Source organism: Anas platyrhynchos, chromosome 2 (assembly GCF_047663525.1).
Source record: "Anas platyrhynchos isolate ZD024472 breed Pekin duck chromosome 2, IASCAAS_PekinDuck_T2T, whole genome shotgun sequence".
In the NCBI taxonomy this organism is placed as follows: Eukaryota; Metazoa; Chordata; class Aves; order Anseriformes; family Anatidae; genus Anas; species Anas platyrhynchos.
Genome location: NC_092588.1, coordinates 113,801,764 through 113,821,867, shown reverse-complemented (window position 1 = coordinate 113,821,867; position 20,104 = coordinate 113,801,764). Strand labels below are relative to the sequence as shown.

Below are 20,104 nucleotides of genomic sequence, written 5' to 3'. Positions count from 1 at the left end.
CTTCCTTATTCTCTTACTGCTCTCAACTAGGTAAAAGAGAAATTGCAGCTAGAAGAAAAGGACCGTAACTAGAGGACCAGCAGATCTGTTGCACTCTTTCTGGCCTTTACAGTAACAATATTACATCCCTGGAGAGGTATTTTACCAAGAAACGGGATGAGAATTTGCCTTCCATTACTTCGGTCCTTGTTCAATTCAGTGACCTTGTGCAGTTTAAATAGAATGAAAATCTATTCATTTTGTATGCATAGCATGTACAAAAATTGTATCATAAACCAGCTGAACTACCCAGGTTTGATTACCACTTGCATATTTATGCAAATCACCCTGATGATTTCTGTGGAAGTGGCACAAAGCAGAAAGGTTTCTTACAGTTCATCTTGGAAGGAGGGGGGTCCTTGTCTAATCAAACTGAATAGGTGAAGATATCAAGGCACTTGCTGACAGTGGGGCATCTCATTTTTCCCACTGGTCTCTGCCTGTCCTAATGAATGCTCTTTCCCTGCAGAAAATGGACTTACCTGTCCTTAACAGCACATTTAACACCAGCATTTGTTCACTGTCTAGGGAACGTCAGCTGTATTCTCTGCCTCAATTCCTTTCCTGCCAGGTAGACCTTTATGTGTGATCAAGACTGTGCATCTTAAAATAGCATGCTGGAGAGAGTGCCGCTCAGCACACTCCAAACGTTAGCTAATTGCCACAGCAGCCCAGCACAGCACACACCTGGGACCTGCGCTCTGCACTGATTAGAAATTCTCACACGTGGGGAAGAGCGTGGGGGAGAAGGACAGCGAGAGGCAGTGATGAAGTAAAAGAAGATCAAATCAGGCAAACAGAAAGAGAACAACCAGTAGATACAGTTACGAGTGGCAGGGATGAAGGCAATAGCTCCCAGAGGATGCACGAGTGTTACAGGCTGGAGGACGGGAGACCGAGGGCTCGATTTCTCTATTCTGAACACTGCTTGCACCAGCTACTGCTGCAGCGTGATGCTCCTGCCAGTGCCAATGCTTTGAGTGGCCACTGATGAAAAGACCAAGAGACAAGATCAGCCTGTTCAGGGAAGACAGCGTGCTGTTGGGCTCATGAGAGGACCTCTGAGCAAAACGGTGGCTTTCCGGGACCTTGGTGAAAAACAGGTAACACAGGCTGGGAGAAGAAACTAAGAAAAATGACAAATGCATTTGCAGAATCCCAGTGGGAGTCAAACCCGGGCACAGCTGTGATAAGTCACCTGCCTGCATGCCCTGCCTTCTCATATAGGCAGAGAGGCACCTGGAAAGCCTTCAAACACACCGTGTTTTGAATGCACATCCCCTCTAGCCTCAGGAGTTAGGATGCACATAGCTTGCAGGGTTTGTTTGACCCAGGTTTAGGGCTAAATTCCCTCAAGTACAGGGTTGCAAGATCTCTCACGACTCCGTGATTTCTTGCCCATCTATCCTGTACTCACCACAGCACGTTCAAAGCATCTTGTTTGAGAATCTTTTCTCATCTGCCTTGTAAAAGATGTATTACACTCATTATGTTGCACATTGACCTACCTAGACTCTCACAAATAAATATTAAAATTAAGCACATAGTATTAAAAGGAGCATATGTCCCAGCTTCAACCTATTTCTGGCACTTAACAGTTTGATTTTTGTGTTCTCAAAAATCATGATCACAAAACTCCTGTTATCTTTTTATTGAGGAAGCCTTTGCTTTGTTCAGATACACACAGCAGAGTAGTTGATGAAGATGTCTATGTTTCCAAGGAGTTAGCCCTTGAGTCGGTGTCTAGAAGAGGTAAGAGGCTTGCACAGATAGAACTACTCTCCTAAAATCACACTTGGAGGAGCCCTGGCCAATTTTATGTTATTACAGTGTTTTGCAAGGGTGAAATTAAGCTGCACAAGCATGATGGAGCAGGGAAGTTCGAACTCATTGAAGAACTCCTCCATGCACCTGTTCCTGTAGAAATTAAGAGAAAACTCTTTTAGCAGATGAAATACAAACCTGAAGCATGACATCATCAGAATTATCTCGCTGGCTCACATGAGCAAGCTATGAGAAGGTTACAGTTACCTAGCAACTCCTGCAAGCAGCTCACTTCAGTGGCAAAGCGTTAGGGTTTAAGTGGTAGATGTGTACCTGGCTCTAAAGCCCTGCTCTATCCGTCAGCAGAACCCGGTGTTCAGAAATCAGAAAGAAGCCAGAAATACTAAAAACTTCCATTACAGCTTCCTAGGGTAACCTCGTTGGGGGCCCATCCTGTACTGGTATTGCATGGTAAATTAGAGGCTTTTTTCCAGCTCTGAAAGACAAGCTGGGACATGCTGGTGAGACAAACAAACAAGCAAGAGAGTACAGTCTCTCATAGACCTGCTTTTAAATTACACTGGATGTTGATGTCCGTAAATTTCCCTCTGCAACTCTGTATTGATCCTAACTGTGTGTGTCCAGCTAAAGCACACATTCTTGTGAAGGTAGCTGGTTTTCATTTGGAGGCACCAAGACCACGGGAATCAGCTATTTTCCCATGATCTCCAGCATCTCTGGGCTTCCCCAGGAGCGACTGTGCAGTCACCACAAAAACTGGTGCAGAAAAGCCTCAACAAACTGACTACCTGCAGAACCACTCTGCAGATTTCAAACCTATGGCCACCAACTTGATCAAGTGAATTATATATTTATTTGTTTTCATGCTCGCAAAGAAGAACTGCCTCCAGTTGCCTCCTCCAGCCCACTCTGGCATATCATGAACCATGCACGCTGGCAGGGTTTCACCCAGATTTGCCACAGACATTGGCATTCGCAAAGTACTGAGAAACACCCCATTTTTACATGTCAGTGTCCAAACTATCTCATTTATGAGGGAACTAAGAGATAGCCAAAGTCTGCAGCAGATAAGTGGCGAACTGACAGCAATCTGTACTGAACAGCAGAGGAAACATGAATTGCGGGAGCGTGGTGTAATGCAATATATAATTTTATTTATAATCTCATCAGGCTTTTTGTGCCTTCAACTGCTTCCTCTTGAGATTGTCATAGATTTCCGCATGACATTCATAGCTTCTATTTAATATTAAGGTGCTTTTGTTTTTTCTCGTTGAAACACTGCAATTCTGGGAAATTCATCTATCGCTTAGGTGTCTAGACCTTTTGATAGACGGTTCTCAGTCAGGCCTTTCATTAAAAAAGAGGTGAGCCATGATGTCCCTTCTGTGCACTATTTTCATCACACCCTCCTCTCCAGCAACCCTGTCCTCTGTTACAGGATATTGCAGTCTTGATTAAGGCAGGGCCTGTGTTGGGCTGATAAATACAGATGGAAATAAACTCCCCAGAGCAGGGCAGGGCAGCATGGAAGAGCAGTCCTGTGCATGGGGGTCTTGGCCCACCTGGATCACACACTGACACCGCTCCTGCTTGCCCACAGGTCTCTGGGGACCACCCAGGGCTGATGTGCAGGCGTGTACCCCCATGTTAAGGGGAGGGATTTTTTGTTTTGGAGCAGTACCGATATAAGGATATGCTATATCATTAAAGGGCTTTGGTAGGTAAAGCCCTTTGGGTACCTTATATACATTTATATAAACAGTTTGAGGCCCAGGACAGAGGTGACCTATTCATGAACATACCAGTTAATACTTACCACTATTCTTCTCATTTGTAGCTTCACATATGACAATGCAGAAACTACTGTCAAGGAGCAGGTGACCAGTCCACCTCTTGCCATGTCACTGACTGCTTGCATTCACCAACATTGTAAAGGAAGATCATGGAGACCCTATGAGGAAATAAATAGGAGATTTGTCTGCTAGAAATGAAGGGAGACTTCTTACCCAGACACTAGTAACTTGTCTTCTCTAGAGACACAGAAGCTTACAAGCTCACATAAGATGGGACAAAGAAAATACTAAACAAATACTTAAATCGTTTATACAAACATCCAGTCCTTTTCAGAAGCTTGCTGAGTTCTTGGCTCCAGTAGTTGTTGTAGGAGGTTAATTGTACTCTTTATACAATTGATTTCCTTTTATCTGATTTCAATTTGCTGCCTTTGAGTTAACATCTTGTTCTTGTGGTATACGAAAGACTAAAGTGGATCACCCAATTTACCTTCTCTGTGACGTGCGCTGGTGGAACTACGATTCTGTCATGTCCTTCTTATTCATCCTGTCTCCAGATTCAGTGCTGCTAATTGTACCTGTGGTGTTTTCCCGCAAACACTGTTCTTGTGCACCAAGGCAGTCTTTTGTGGTATAAGCTTCAAGATTTAAGTCTGCCGTGTTTCTTTGCGGTGTGTAGTGATCAGAGCTGCAAGGCACTAAGGGAAGATAAGCAGAGAGAGTCCATGTGCTGTTCGGGTGTTGCAGTTTAATGCCATTGGGGCATCTAGTTCTGATCAACATTCTCAGGGAGGACTGACTTCACCTGGCGAGGCTGGCAGAAAATTTGCTTCATTGAGGATCCCATAGTTGGGTTCCCCTAACAAAGAATAAAGTCAAAACGAATGCTGAAATCCTGTCTAAAGGCTTCATCAATCCTAGAGAGGAAAGGGACTGATTGTTCTTTAGCCTTCCCTTTTCTTCTCAACAAACTGTTAGGAAAGAGTAGGAGCTGCTAGAGAGATAACAAGAATAACAAAAATCCCTGCAGTGCAAGATGTGTGGAGGCTCGGAGAGTCGTGGTACCATCTGTGCCTGTCTATTTAGAGCCAGAACAACTAACGCCCAACTAATGGTGAAGAGAAGCAAAGCATCATGTCATGGAGACAGCTCTCTAATCTTACATAAAAGCAACTTTCTGAAAAGCTTGAAGTGTTCAGATGGAGAGAGGGATGGTCACAATTTACACTTAGGAGGGTTTATTTATGGAATGGTGTATACCTCTTTGTTTCAGCCACATCCTTTGAAAAATCTTCATCTGAGACTGTTGCAGGCAAATTTGTTCAGCAGTTTTTCAACAACACAACTTTAATACACACAAAACTCAGGTAGATCCATGGTTACAGCAAAAGATCAGTAATAAGAGGAAAAGCAAGTAAACTGTGATAGCAGTCTGCTCGCTTTGATTAAAAAATTTTGTATTTGGTACAGCTGCTGTGTGAAAAGAATAGGTGTTAGTCAAACGGAATGAACAAGCTCTTCTGTTCATACTTTTCAATTAAAATGCATTTTGAAAACAAGTATGTTCAAGCTGAGATTTTTAAAAATAAATGTTGATATATAAGGAAAAATACAGAGTTAAATCCACTGTATTTACCTCAGCAGAGTTGTCCTCAGGGATAATTTTAGACCTTATAACTCAATTTGGCTCCAGCAGCGATAAGAGATTGGACTGGAAGAAAGTAACATTTTCAGGTGAAATAGTTGCAGGCAATTACCCAGCTAATGAATGGAGCTGGGAGCTCAGGGAATGGGCAGAGACATGGTATATTCTGAAGCAGGAGGCACACCCAGGGAAAAGGACAACCTGGTGACAGAAAAAGTCCCAGATGAAGGAAATAAAAAGCAGAAAGAATGGGAAAAAAAAAAACCTTACAACTGGAGAAGTGTCTGCACAAGGGAAGAAAAGTTCTATGCCTCTAGTTTAAAAATAAATAAATAAAATAGATAGGAAAACAAATTTGGTTTTACTCAAACCTCAGTTTAAGAGAAACTGATACATGTAAAGTCTCTGAATATCAAAGACTTTTTTTTTTTTTTTTTTTCATTCATATAAGGTATGGATTTAAGTGCTCAACTTTTGCCATTGGAAATTGTAGATGCTAGTAATAAATAAAACTCAATCTAAATAATACCTGAAATGACAAACAATATCAGAAGGTGCACTAAATTTGCTGCTGTTCTGTCTCCATTGACTTCTGTGAAGCAGGGGATTACTCCCTCTGTCTCTTTATATATTACTTATTTATTTACTTATTTCAGAACAGATATCTAGACCTCTAAACACTCGTAAAAGGAAAATAGAAAAAGGAGTAAAAAACACAACACAAGAGAAGAACAAATGTTCACAGCTAAGACTAGGTACACTGATAGTCACACCCCAGTGAATAGAGGTATGCTGTTATCATCATCTTATCAAAAGTCCTGCAAGAAAAGATGAGCTTTTCAGTGTTCTGTTTGCTCAAAGAAACAGGCTTCTGAAAGAAGTTGGTCTTTTTTCTTTTTGACTGTCAAGTTTAAAGCGATGAAGGAAAAATAACTCATTTTGCTGATAAACTGCAAGACTATAGAAATGTTCTGTGGCCATCCAAATTGCTGCCTAGAGCAAAACCTCTGGAGACTTCCACCAGACTCTGAGTATTCTAATATGTACAGCCCAAGCCTGCCAATTAACAAAAGTGCCTCTGAAGATTATACCACCAAATAGATGCAAATTACTCTTCTAATTTCTTTCTTCATTACATTCCTTGGTTCCTTTGATGCTGTGACACCTTTTTCTACCCATGACAACACACTAGTAATGGCTGAAAACATCCTGAAAGTAATTGCTAACATTTGAAATTTTATTTTTCATCTTCTGTCTTGTAGGAACTTCTCTTTGACTGTACTGGGGGTTCTTCCTACTCCTTCTTCTGCAGCTTTTTCCAGTCCTCCAAGAACTGACTCCCCTTTTCTCTGGCATTTAAGCACTCTGCTCTTGTTCTCTGCTTCCCCTTTCCCTTGCTCTTCTTTCTTTCTTTCTTTCTTTCTTTCTTTCTTTCTTTCTTTCTTTCTTTCTTTCTTTCTTTCTTTCTTTCTTTCTTTCTTTCTTTCTTTCTTTCTTTCTTTCTTTCTTTCTTTCTTTCTTTCTTTCTTTCTTTCTTTCTTTCTTTCTTTCTTTCTTTCTTTCTTTCTTTCTTTCTTTCTTTCTTTCTTTCTTTCTTTCTTTCTTTCTTTCTTTTTTTCTTTCTTTCTTTCTCTTTCTTTTACCTTCCTTCCTTCCTTCCTTCCTTCCTTCCTTCCTCTCTCTCTCTCCCTCTCTCTCTCTCTCTCTCTTTCTCTGCCCCCCACCCCCACCCCAGCTGTGGCAAATAGTTATCAGACAAAATTATGCTGTTTGAAAATGATGGAATGCCAGCAAATTCAGTGGAGGTGAAGCATGGCTGCATGGCTTCACCCTGTATGTTTTGTGAGCAGTTTATGTCTAGATCCTCTATCATATTTTAGGTAACAAATTCCCATTGATGTCAAAGTTGCCTAAGTACCTTTTAGAAACTGGACCCCTGACAAAGATGTCAATGCAGCTTAACTGCACTGCATAAGAAAACCTCTGAAAAGAAATGGAAATGGAATGAAATTTGCCAGCTGCTAGTTAAAAACTAGTTTCTTTTCATAAATAATAAGTATATATATACACCAATATGTAGGTATAGATATTAAACATTTTTATCAAAAGAATAAGACCTTTTTTATTTTCATATATGTCCTAAAGTTGTTGAGTAGTGACGACATTCTTCTCTCTTACATTATTTTACAAACCCAAGCTCCTAATAATACAAAAATTAAGGTATTTGGAATGTTTGTTGTTGTTGTTGTTGTTGTTTTATATTAAAAGATGTCCTTGACTATTCAATTGTCTGCCTTTTACATATTTGGGTTCTTGGCAGTCATACATCTGGCATGCAGCAAATGTCCTTGCTTTTGGCATTTCTTGGTTGTTTCTCCTTTTGCAACCCAACGATAAGGATAGTAAGTGCAGGAAAAAAAATTGTACCTTTCGTTTGTTAGTTCAAATTTAAGCTTGTTCCACAAAGCAATCACAAGATGAACCACTGCAGCATAGCTATCCAGATTCTACATGGGAGTGTGAACCTAGATGGGAATGTCCTACGTGGGCTAGAGCTAAAGAGCATTCCAAATACAGACACTCAAATAGTGCTATAATTTGTCTGTGGAAGAGGATGCAAAGACATTCCTTTGTTTAATGGACCAGAATATATTAAGGATATGTTATAAATTAAGTAACACCGACTTAGGTTTCAGCACACTGCCAAAAATAAGTATACCAAATATTCTTTGAACGGAGAATGAAAATAACAGCGGAACTTAATCTGATGGCAAAATGAGATATTATCATATCCATCCAACTTAACAATTTAATCACTGAGTAGAAACAAAGTAATTTGTAAGATGTACACTAAATAAGTGCTTACGCATATAACAGAAGAGCTCTAGGCAGAAAAAGAGATGTCTTATTGTAAGAATAGTCATAAAAAGCAATATCTGGACTGCAAAAAAATAATCAGGAAGTTGTAAAAGGGATCTGTTTAATGTTTGGCAAGTCCCCTTAAATATTGGCAAACATTTCTGAGTCATGCAAGTTTTCCTGTGTATTGTCATAAGCATGTAATATGGTATGACTGCAAATCCCTCTCTTTTGGAGAACTCTGGAACTAAACTAGTTACCCTACCTATGCTGAAATCATGAAGGAAGGCTTTCAACTCATAACACAGCTAGAGGAAATAGGCAGGCTAAAAATAACTCTATCCTCCTTTCATTCTTCAGACATCCCGTAAGAAAGACATTGGAAGGAGAGTCATTTGTCCAGGGAAAATGTTTGTCTTGGGCTAGAAAAACAGAATCAACTCCTTAACCCTTCTGCACAGTCACAGTGGTGACTTCAAAGAGGTCTTTTTAGAAAAAGGGTCATTGTGTTACTTCGACAGTGGCAGAAACTGCAACTTTACTAGGAACTAAGGTGGGTCTGCTCACTGTGAACTATGAGTCATTTCTGTTTTAAAGGAGAAATGCTCAGGCTGTAAAACATACACACATATATGCATATATATACACACAGATGTTCCCTTCGAAAACAGCTTTACAGTCTGGAGACAGTACCATGCCCTGCTGCCTGTCACCACATCTGTGTTAGAAGTTACCATTGCCACTGATCCGGCTCTGCCAGTGGAAGTGGCTTTGACCCCCTCACCTGCTTCAGGAGAAGATGTTGGTGGGGTCATCTTGTTACAGAAAATGAATACAAAACAATATTCACACAACAGGCCAGAGAGAGCTGACAGCAGAGCTGTGGGCAGATGAACAGATACCTCCAGGTAGTAGGCGACAGCGAGCCCCAGCAGAGCCATGAGCAGAAGCAATACCATCCTCAGGTGGCATTGCTGGAGACAGGAGAGAACATTAGTCTGAAGCTACGGGCAAATATTGGCCTCCTTTACACAGACGATGACTGGGAGCTCCCAGTGCAGCTTGGTAGCAGTTTGACAACCCAACAGCAACGACCTTTTCTGGAAAACTTCTCCAAGTCAAACCTGAATTACCTGTAGTGGTCTACTAAACCAACTGCTGATCTGTCTGCAAACAGAGACTGAGAACTTGAACTCACCTCACCACTGGCTCGTAATAAAGAGGGGCAATATCTAATATGATAATCCACTCAGAAAAAAAGCATGTTATGTAATTATTGACTTTTTTTTTCAAAACTAAGGTCTACCTACAGTGAACACACATAGCGTCATCGATTTTCCTATCTTTTCCTATTTTCCCTTCAAACAAAATCAATGTAATTTTAGATTAGCTTTTATATTGGTTTCCTCTGTTTTGTTGTTTGCATTTTTTTTTAAATCCACTGTTGAATTACAACATGTTACCATGTAAGTTTCCGATTTAATATACTATAAATAGGTTTCCTTGCTGTGTCCTGTGCAGTTACTGTAACTGCTCAAGGATGAACATTTGGTGGTATTAATGGGAACCCCACAGGGTGGTATAAATACACAACAGGAGAATAACAATGTAGGAAAAAATCTAGATGTGTCCACCAAAAAAATGCACAAATATAGGCATGTTTTGAATTAGATTATCCCTTTGCTTCTGGTTCTGATGGGATACAAGCAGGTGTGTTCAACGGCAGATCTGAATTTGTGCTTATAATACATATTGTTTCCTGATCTGAAGAAAGGGATTAAAGTTTAGGAGGGAGTCTGTCATGGTTTAACACCAGCAGGCAGCTCAGCACCGCACAGTTGCTCACTCCCTCTCCCCTCAGTTGGATGGGGAGAGAATCAGAAAGGTAAAAGTACAAGAACTTGTTGGTTGAGATGAAGACAGTCTCTGGGATGAGGTCACTACCTCCACCCTACAAGAGATTATTTCCATCTCCTTTTGCTCCTGACTTTTGGCACAGATATCGCCGCAGCTACAAAGCCTTTCTCCATCTCTGTGATAACCCTTAGTGCATGCCCACTGGATCTCTGCAGAGCAGCTTCTCCGAAATCCAGGATGGAGAGAAGTGCTGTAGCACTGCTCCATACGTACTGGCTGCTTCCTGCAGGGCTTCATGTGCCTAGAAGTCTTGCTAAAATGTACATGTCCCAGTTGCAGTGCTGTGACTCTTTTGTCATTTGATGGACCAAGACATGCCTCCTATGACTTGATGCGTCTGTGTGTGCCTGTAAAGCAATCCAGTACTGCAGTGCCCTCCCTGGTGACTCAGTACATTTGTTTCTCCAGGAGGAAGAAAGGGAACAAGGAACACCAAGGGAACAAAAGCCACTGTGGTTAAATCAGCACAACAGCTGAAGTGGGTAGGTAACTTTAAGCATTTGACCTGCAAGTCACGCTGTAAATGTGTTCATCTACCTTACTAAACTAGGGACTATAGATCCTTGAATTTCATGTGAAAAACAAACAAATAAACAAACAAACAAAAAAAACCAGCAGCCACATGAAAAAGTGTCAGAATGGTCAGCCACTGAAGTATGAAATTTTAAGAAGCTCCTAAACCAGAATGTAGGGTTGACTCTCTGTTTTCTTCTAAGGTCATGTACTAGGGCAGTGTCATTTTTTAACCCTCTTTCTACCACGAACCCCCCATGACTTTAGCAGAAGTTCTGAGTCATCAACAAGAAAATAACTCTGCTCTCCAGGAGCACCTCTCCTGCCCATGGGGACAAGTCAAGCTCTTCCACCCATGAGCCTTGTTATCCATCAGAGCCCATTTCTTGCCCTGATTTTCTCTTGGGAAGCCACTCCCAGCCCCCTGCCCAAGGCCCACAAGTGCCTTCAGTGCTGCGGACCTCCTGATGCTCCGTGCCACCCCATGGCAGAGCAGGGCAGGTCTAAGCTGTGACTGCTGGCTCAGCAAAGGGAAAGCTGAGCTGCAGAATATCAGGCACACAGCAGGAGGCCACGAGTATTTAAACAATTATTGGAAATCTACTACATGGTCTTTTATTTTCAGCAGGGAAAAAATTATACACTGTTAATCTTCTTCCTCCTCTCATGCTAACAGTGTGACACAAGGGTGTCTACCGGTGCCATGCCTGATTCTTGCCAGGTGAGAAGTGGAGAAGATCTGGTCCAAGCACATGCAGTAACTGGCAATGGTATGAGCTGGTTTACTTACCTCGTCATCCTGCTCAGCTTTCCTGCCCCTTTTATTACTTCCTTTTCCTAGAAGAGGGAACAGCCCTAGCCACAGCCTAGTTCCTGCTAAAAGTCTGTAAGTCACAGGCCCCAAATAACTCTTTCTTGACAGGTAAAGATATAGAAGGTTTTTCAGTTCCTCTGCTCTTTCCCCAGATTTTTTCATCTGACCCCTCTGCAGCAGCAAAGCAATCAAAGAAAATGAGGCAACGGGAGCTAATTGTGAGAGTTGATTAGGAAGTTTAGGAGTGAGAAATAATTTGACAGGGGGAACAATTTGATTGGATTTAAAATTCTGTACCGTAATGGGCTGTGTGGGGGTGATAATTACTTCTGAATTGGGAAGTAGCCAAGCAAGGAGAGAAAATCCAGCACAGACACAGGTATTTCTGCTTTCCATGTCTCCTGTGAGGTGCCTGAAAGGGAAGCCTCTTCAGTTGCTCAAGAGAGCACACGCATACTGTGACTCATGGCTACTTTGACAAGGAGGTCCTCTTGCAGGAATTGAGTGCACATCTCACTGACTCTGCATGCCACTACAGTATGTTTGCATTTTCCACCCAGTTTTTGAAATTTTCAATAAATATTGACTAAATGTCACAATGCTCCTGATGTCTTTCCTTCTGCTTAAGAACTAAATAGTTGCAGAAAACATGCTTGCCTTTCTAGTTAGCTCAAAATATTCTGTTGTTGCTGGGAGAAATCCCCAATCTGTACTAACCCCCAGGCTCCAAAATTTAACAAAGTAAAATCACTTGCACTGACCACTTTTTTTTGAGGACTGATGAAAGAAAGAAAAGATCCAGATATTTTCTGGATTCTTCCTTGGGACAAGTTATGATTTTAATTAAAAATGCTGTTTAGGAAGATGACTGAAGTGCAAAGGCCCTGCTGGTGCCCAAAAAAGAAGAGCTTTCTCCTTGAAGGAGAGCTGTGTACATGTAGTCTACATATTACTTTCTCAGTCTTTATTTGGAACTGTAATCTGAAAAATCAGTTATTTATTTGTTTCAAGGAAAAATTAGGGGCTGTGCTTCCCATTCAGAAAAAAAAAAAAAAAAAAAAAAAATGCTGGGAAAAAAAAAAAAAGTTAATTTACTGTCTGTCAGCCATGGTGGGTATCTGAGGCACTGGGAGGAAGCTGTGCTATTCCACAAACAGCCCCTACATCACCAAGTGGCTCTACCGATGCAGCCCTCTCCTGTGCCACAGCATTATTTGTGGATGGAGCAAAGGCCCTGTGTCCATGTGCAGACTTAGATGTCCTTTTGAGACACCTTGGCTCCTGCAAAGAAGGCAACACCAGGCTCTGGGATAAATTAGCCATTTGGGCAGATTGTACCTGTGCTGCAAGGAGCACCTAGAAATTTAATTTCAGTGCATCTCCCCATTCAATCCATGTGCAATATATATTTTGTGTTCAGTTGATTTTCTTTCTTTCTTTCTTTCTTTCTTTCTTTCTTTCTTTCTTTCTTTCTTTCTTTCTTTCTTTCTTTCTTTCTTTCTTTCTTTCTTTCTTTCTTTCTTTCTTTCTTTCTTTCTCTCTCTCTCTCTCTCTCTCTCTCTCTCTCTCTCTCTCTCTCTCTCTCTCTCTCTCTCTCTCTTCATAGGGAGGTCATTTTCTTCACCTATAAACATAGTATTTCTGGGTAGTGCAAGCGTCTCTCTGGGAATGGAGAATGGAGATCACGGTCCTGCTCACTCTGAGTGCTGGTTTAATAGAATCAAGCATTTCTGTTGTTCAGGCAACAACTGCTGTGTTTTTTCTTTCAAGAATGTCAAATACGTTTCAGATTTCTTAATCTTTCAAAAAGTTTTCAGTGATTTTTGTCCTAAATCTGCTTCGGTGCGATCAAGTTTCTCTGTAGCTAGTTGCAACTCCTCCCTGCTGGTACACAATTGCTGGTAACCTTTCAGGTCATTCAGGATGTGACACTGATTCCTAGATTGATTCCCTCTGCTTATCTATGTAATGAAGTTTGATCCCTGTGGGCAGTAGTGATTATGTTAGCAACAAGAATGCTTCCTTCATTTGTTCTTCTTTTGCCTAGGAATGTATATATTAGTGACGTAGATATGCAGGACATGCCTGCGAATCCCCTCATGAGCTTCATAAGGAGACGGTTGCATTCACAAGCCCTCCCACCCCTCGAGGCTCACTGCAGAACACCCAGCAGAACATTGCTATCAATGAAGGTCCCAACCTGCATGGGCCAGTCCAATGGAGACTTTAAAAATAGGACTTAGGTAAAATGTTGAGCTGACATCTCTTCTCTTGAGGTGTCACAAGTAAGTGCAGCACTGGTTTGTATTCAGTTGCTTGGTCTGACAGGTAAGCTACAGACTGCTGGATCTTCACAAGCTCAGGAGTTTTATTCACAAAGAGTTTACTGTAGTAAACATGCCATGAGGACACAAATATATGACTTACGACAAAATCCAGGAGACACAGGTACTGTCACAGATGTTTGTGTATCACTAGTGATGAGGGCTCCAGAACAGGCTTTCTTCTGAAGGCCATATCAGCAGACAGATGACAGATACCTCTAGAGAAAAAAAAAAAAAAAACACGATGATGTTAGGACTGGTAAATTCCTAACATAAGCATTAATGATATATCCAAATCATCAACAGATCTGCTATATTGGGATGTCTTACAAAAACTGACCTGGTCTTCTTATAGATACTGGCAGAGACTACTAATTTGGTCATTGCTAGCAGCTTAGCGAGGAGTCACTCAGGTGGTGGTATATTATCTAGCACTGAGTGTTTAAATAATTACAAAATCATAAGTTCTTTATAAAACACAGTAGGCTCCACAAATTAAAAAGAGTAGAACTGGGGGAAATATCAATTCAGTAAAATGTGACCTTCCTGGAACAGAATTTATCTTGCAAAACACTCAGTACAGTGTTTCTACTTCATTTTCTGGCTTTCCACACTACTTAAGACAAAGAAATGACATGTACTCATCTTTGAGGTATCAGGTTAACCACAAGGAAATTTAAGCTAACAGAGGCTTTTATACACCATCAGGCACAACTATTCCAGTGAAATATTGCTCTTTCCTGTTCTATAAGTCAAGAGCAAACAAATACAACATATTCTCTGCTCTCTTTTAAAAACACCGACATAATTCATGCTATTTCCTTGTGATAACAAAGAATAAAAATAAGAAGATATCAAAATTCTTGAATTAGGCAAATTAGCTCTGGCTGCAGAAGTTTTAAAGCCTTTCCGTGCTTAGGGTTACTGAGTTAATAAATACTGTACGGGGCCAAATTAGACACAGGGAACTAATATAAACTGAGTGAAGTCTGGGTTCAGATTCTCCAAGACACCTCATTCAGCCCCCAGAGTTCAGCTCCATTAAGCTCAGCCAGGAAAGGGGCTAACTGGAGTGTTACGGAGTAACATGCAAAGCTCTGTTCATGACAAGTCCTCTGTATGTTATAGACAGCTTTAATTTGGTGAGGGGCATAGATGATGCTGCAAAATGGTAGGAATAGAATTTGGAAAAATTCAAGACTGAAGGGTCAAGTTTTTTTCTTAGGATATAACTTCAATTTATGTCATAAACCTGTTGAAGTGGTAGAGCTAAAGGCTAACAATAATAGACCATACAGCTTGGATTGTATTTTTGGGAGGAAAGTCAAGGAGCAGAGAGAATAGTTCTTATTTCACAGGAACAAATTCCTCCATAACTACTACCTGTAAAGAGGCCCTTCCCCTTTCTGGTCAGAGACCTGCTACTTCACTGAGATACAGGTATCGAAGGCCCCTGCACACCTTCCCACTGGGCCCCAACCTTTGAACAAAGCTTCATGTCACAACACACATTAAAAGTGGAATAAATATCAAATGATAAAGTGTTCAAATGACACATCTGAGTGACTGTAATAGCAGTGTCATCTTCTTTAACCTATTAAACCAAATAGGTTTCAAAACGCACACCAAAAAAAATCTATGTCTAGCTCTGCCATACTACTTGAGTGCTTGCCTTTCATGCTCTGCATTGTTGAAGTAACAGCAAGTAAGGTAAATATTTTTTGGTTTGTCCATAGGATAATTGCATGAGCCTTACATGAAGCATGCAGCAAATACCATTTTTATTTAACGATTTGTTAAATATTTAGATCCAGAAGAAATGGGACAACTTTGATCATGTTTCTGAATGACCTGGGTACCATTTTGCAGCCTCAACTGGGATGGCAGCTCAGTTGCTGGTTGAAAAATTCATTTCTATCCTGCCCAGATGTACGCAAAGGTTAAAAAAGATATAATTAGTCCGCTCTGTTCCCACCTCTGGCCCACACAAACCCTGTCTCTTATTCAACCTGTCATTGTTAGCAGTATTATCCAGGTCTCCTGAAAAGAGACAGCAATGAAAAAAATTATGGTAATTTAATTCAGAATGATCTTTCCTTTGTAGTTTGCACATTACTTTTGCAGATACATCTATTAATAACCTGTAGGAATCAGCTTCTATTTACGTAGCGCTTTTCTTCCCAAAGGGTCTCTAAGCACTTTGCTAACCTTAGGGATCATTTCATTCTTTCCTGACAAGTAAGGCTCAGTTTCACCTTTATGGCAAACTTCAGGAAAAAAATGGGGAGAGAATAATGAGCCAACCTGCTCCCGCAGAGCCCCACGCCTCCCAAAGTGGGCTGCTAGACTCCAGCAGAAGGTGTCCTGCCCCACATAGGTACTGCTACTCCAGTGCCTGAGGCTCACTTTGCCCTTCTCTCCCTGCTTTTCCTCCTCTGACTGTACAAAAGGAGCTCTGGGAACCAAAGAGCTATTCCTGTGTGGTGATGTTCCCAGTTCACACTCCACCAATCATTGAGCGTATTTTGACCAATATCTAGGGTGTTAAATGAATAATTTGTTCAGTTTAATAAAAGACTGGAAGTCTTTGTGAATGCTGGGGAAAGAAATCCTGCATGACTATTACTGTTATTCCTCTGGATTTTTTGGGACTACAGGGGCACCTACAGGGACCACCAGGACTAGTTCGCATTGTACTAGGTGCTGTAGTGGTATCCACTGTAGTGGTGTCTCAGTGGTACCCAGTGAAAAAACAAGAGGCACAAACTGAAATACAGGAAATTTAATTTAAATATGAGAAAAAATGTTTTACTCAGAAGATGGTCAAGCACTGGCACAGGTTGTCCAGACAGGCTGAGGTGTCTACATCCTTGGAGATGTTCAAAACCTGCCTAGACATGACCCTGAGCAACTTGTTCTAGCTGACCCAGCTTTGAGCAGGATGGTGACTAGGTGATCTCCTGTGGTCCCTTCTAATTTAAGCTACTCTATCATTCTGCATGCTTACACAGAACAAAATGCAGGACTTATTCCCAGGTCTTTGCAGTCAGAGGTCAAAGTTGGAGAAAGCAGTGTGGCAGAGTGAAGAACCCTGTTTTGTCCACAGCTGTAAGGCAGATTAGCCAAAGAATTAGGATTCACTCCAGGGCCTACTGTGATGGCCCATCCACCAGATCATGCTGGGGACAGCATATGGGGGGCCAGCAACTGCCTCCTGCTCAGAGTTCTGTCCATATATATATACTTACATATGACCCACATATATATGGGGTCATCCTACCTCAGGTATAGCCTTTCAACTCCCAGAAGACGCTACAGGTATACCATTTATACAAACAATGATCTTCTTCACTGCTGGGCTCCTGGAGCTGTTCATTCAATGCTGACAGTCCCTGTGGGACTCAGGAGCAAACATTTTCTGTGAAGCAAACACTTTTTTCAATGTATTTGACGTCAAGAACGGTTTCCAGTAGCTGAAAAACCTGACCTCAAAATTACTAGTGAAATCATGAAGAACACATTATGTCAGCAGGTACCTGGCCATATTGCAATCAAATTTATGGTCTCAAGACTCACCACTCTCATGTGTCTTAATCAAAGCAGCTCTGTCAAAATCATTAAGAAAATCTGGCCTTTTGAACTAATTCTTTAGCATTCGCATCCCTATTTCTTTGTAGCCACGGCACACTGGAAACAGCATCTTAAAAGGGCTAGAAGAACCTGGCCATCTGAGAGTGCCCAAAAATAAAATCTCTATAAATGATTTTTCAAACAGTGCTAATAATCAGTGCAGTGCTAGGTGTTTTAAAGGTCTGTAAAGTTGACAGAAAACATAGCCTGGCTGAGATCAAACCATTCTGTGAAAACTTGCCACTTCCCAGTTCTGTTTTCAACAACATAACCCTCTCACCTCCCTCTCACTTTTTTTTTCCTGATCTTGTTGAAATGCTTAGTTTAATAACATACAACCATTTTCGATGTTATTGCTTGATATTGGCTTTTGTATGCATTACCTTTTGTAATTTGTATTAAAGAATACCAGATAATATACAACAAAATATTGCAGATATGTGACATCTGAGACATTAATTTGATGAAAAGTCTAAGCAAAATTAATCAAGATAATACAGCTGGCACAACATAGTTTTTGTTATTGACGTAATAGTAGTAAGTCAACTCTTTAAAATACGTACAATAATAGCTTGGAAAAAATGTCTTTAAAATTTTAATTTCCTGAGGAATTTTACTTTTCAGTTCTACTTCAGAATGATTTTGTATTAATTTATTTAATGTCAGAATTGCCTGTGGTAGAGGCTTCACTTCAAACCAGTTCTGATTATAGTAAATAAAAATTTTCACAGAAGAAGCTCCACTGCCTCAAAACTATTTTTGGACATTGTCTTTGAAGATGCCATTTGCAAGCAAACCTCAAGCTCCTCTTTGTTAACAGTGACACAAGAAATCCCAGTTCTGCTCTCATGATACATTTCTTTAAAGTACAAAGGACTGTCACAAGGACTTGTGTTAGTTAAGCCTCAAATTTCAGTTACATGAGTAGTTTTGCTTAAATTATATAATTTCCTTTTACCACTAGAAAAACCTTTATAACATATCATGTAAATGTTTAGTACTAAAGACACTATTTTGAATAATAAAATAATGCTGAATTATTAACCACGTTTATCTTTGCTGATCAACAGAGCCTCAGCGGGTCCCGTTTATTAAACTCATTTTTGTTCCTTATGTGCTTGCTTAAGAGTACAAAATTATGGAACAAAAATAGCAATAGCACTTGTGAAATCTCCAGAGAAAACTGATAGTGTATTTCACAACAGGGAGAACAGCTGGAGAGTCTAATACCCACCTACTCCAATCACATAAAAAACAAAATTCTGGCAAACTAACTAAGACTGATGATTCTATGATAAGAATCTTATCATAGAATCACGGAATGGTTTGGGTTGGAAAGGAACTTAAAGATCATCTAACTCCAACCCCCCCCTGCCATGGGCAGGGTTACCTCCCAAGAGACCAGGTTGTCCAAAGCCCCATCCAGCCTGGCCTTGAACGGGGCACCCACAGCTTCCCTGGGCAGCCAGTTTCAGGGCCTCACCACCCCCTGAGTGAAAAATTTCTTCCTAATATTTAATCTTAATCTACCCTCTTTTAGTTAAAAACCCTTTCCCCCATCCTATCACTATCTGTCCATGGAGAGCAACTTTTTACATCTTTCTTATAAGCCCCCTTTAAGCATTGAAAAACTGCAATGAGGGCTCCCTGGAGCCTTTTCTTCTCCAGGCTGAACATCCCCAGCTCTCTCAGTTTTTCTTCATAGGAGAAGTTGCTCCAGCCCCTTGAGCAACTTTGTGGCCCTCCTCTGGACCTGCTCTAACAGCCCCACATCCTTCTTGTGCTGAGGGCCCCAAAGCTGGATGCAGCACTCCAGGTGGAGCCTCACCAGGGCAGAGCAGAGGGGCACAATCACCTCCCTCCCCTGCTGCCCACCCCTGTGTTGATGCAGCCCAGGATGCAGTTGGCCTTCTGGGCTGCAAGCAAGCACTGCTGGCTCATGTTGAGCTTTTGATCCACCAGAACCCTCGAGTCCTTCTCTGCAGGGCTGCTCTCAGTGAGTTCTCCCAGTCTGTCCTCATGTCTGGGATTGCCCCAGTTTAGGTACAGCACCTTGCACTTGGAATTGCTGAGCCTTATGCTTATGCACAAAGATCTTATTATACTAAAGCATACTTATACTTCAAACTTCTTTCTAAATTTATTGCAATAAAGTGACTTTCTCTGTAAAATGCCTTGATTATTATTTGTTAATGTGACACTAAGCTCCGTATTTTTTCTTATGCAATTACTGGTTTAACAAGTTACTACCTTCATTTGACATTCCTGAAGCTTCCTTCTTATCATTGTCAACATCCCAAATCTCTCTTCCTATTTTTATGGTAGAAGCAGGGAGAACAGAAGTGAGATAAAAATGTTCCTTAGCTGAAACTCTGTTCCTTGTCTCCTGGGTCCATCCATCCAGTATGTCCATTTAAGTAGAGTTGCTAGCAGAAAGTAAATATAAATTATACTGGTCATGTAAATGGTAAGATGTATCTAAGCTGAAGCCCTAGTTACACTCTTTTGGAACTCGTAGGTGAAAATGGTAGAAGAGGAGGACGGGCAGTACTAGTTCAGATAATGCAGGTGAAAAACCCACGCTGCCTGAAGAAAGTTCTGTAACCTCTGAACATGCAAATCAAGATCTATCCTTCTGAGCAAAGATTTGACATCTGCACAGTAAAAAGAAAAACTGCACAGAGATGATAACAGACAGAAGTAGAAAGCAGAAATGAAAGTCCAAGATTAATGATGTTTTCTTGAAAAGTTATTTCATTAGATTTTATATATTACATGGCACTGT

The 20,104-nt window shown here is 40.9% G+C and overlaps 1 long non-coding RNA gene across 2 annotated transcripts; it reads right to left on the bottom strand.

Annotated features, from left to right (window-relative positions):
• Window positions 1–1,675: 1,675 nt before the first annotated feature.
• On the bottom strand, window positions 1,676–19,515 carry LOC106016347 (uncharacterized). Of its 2 annotated transcripts, XR_011806899.1 has the most exons (4): window positions 16,970–19,515; window positions 13,793–13,907; window positions 3,641–3,775; window positions 1,676–1,956 (listed from the first exon to the last, which is right to left on the bottom strand). It is a non-coding gene; the product is annotated as an uncharacterized lncRNA (long non-coding RNA). The 2 variants fall into 2 exon arrangements; XR_003495320.3 differs by lacking the exons at window positions 13,793–13,907; window positions 16,970–19,515 and adding an exon at window positions 4,108–6,897.
• Between the last annotated feature and the right edge of the window lie 589 nt (window positions 19,516–20,104).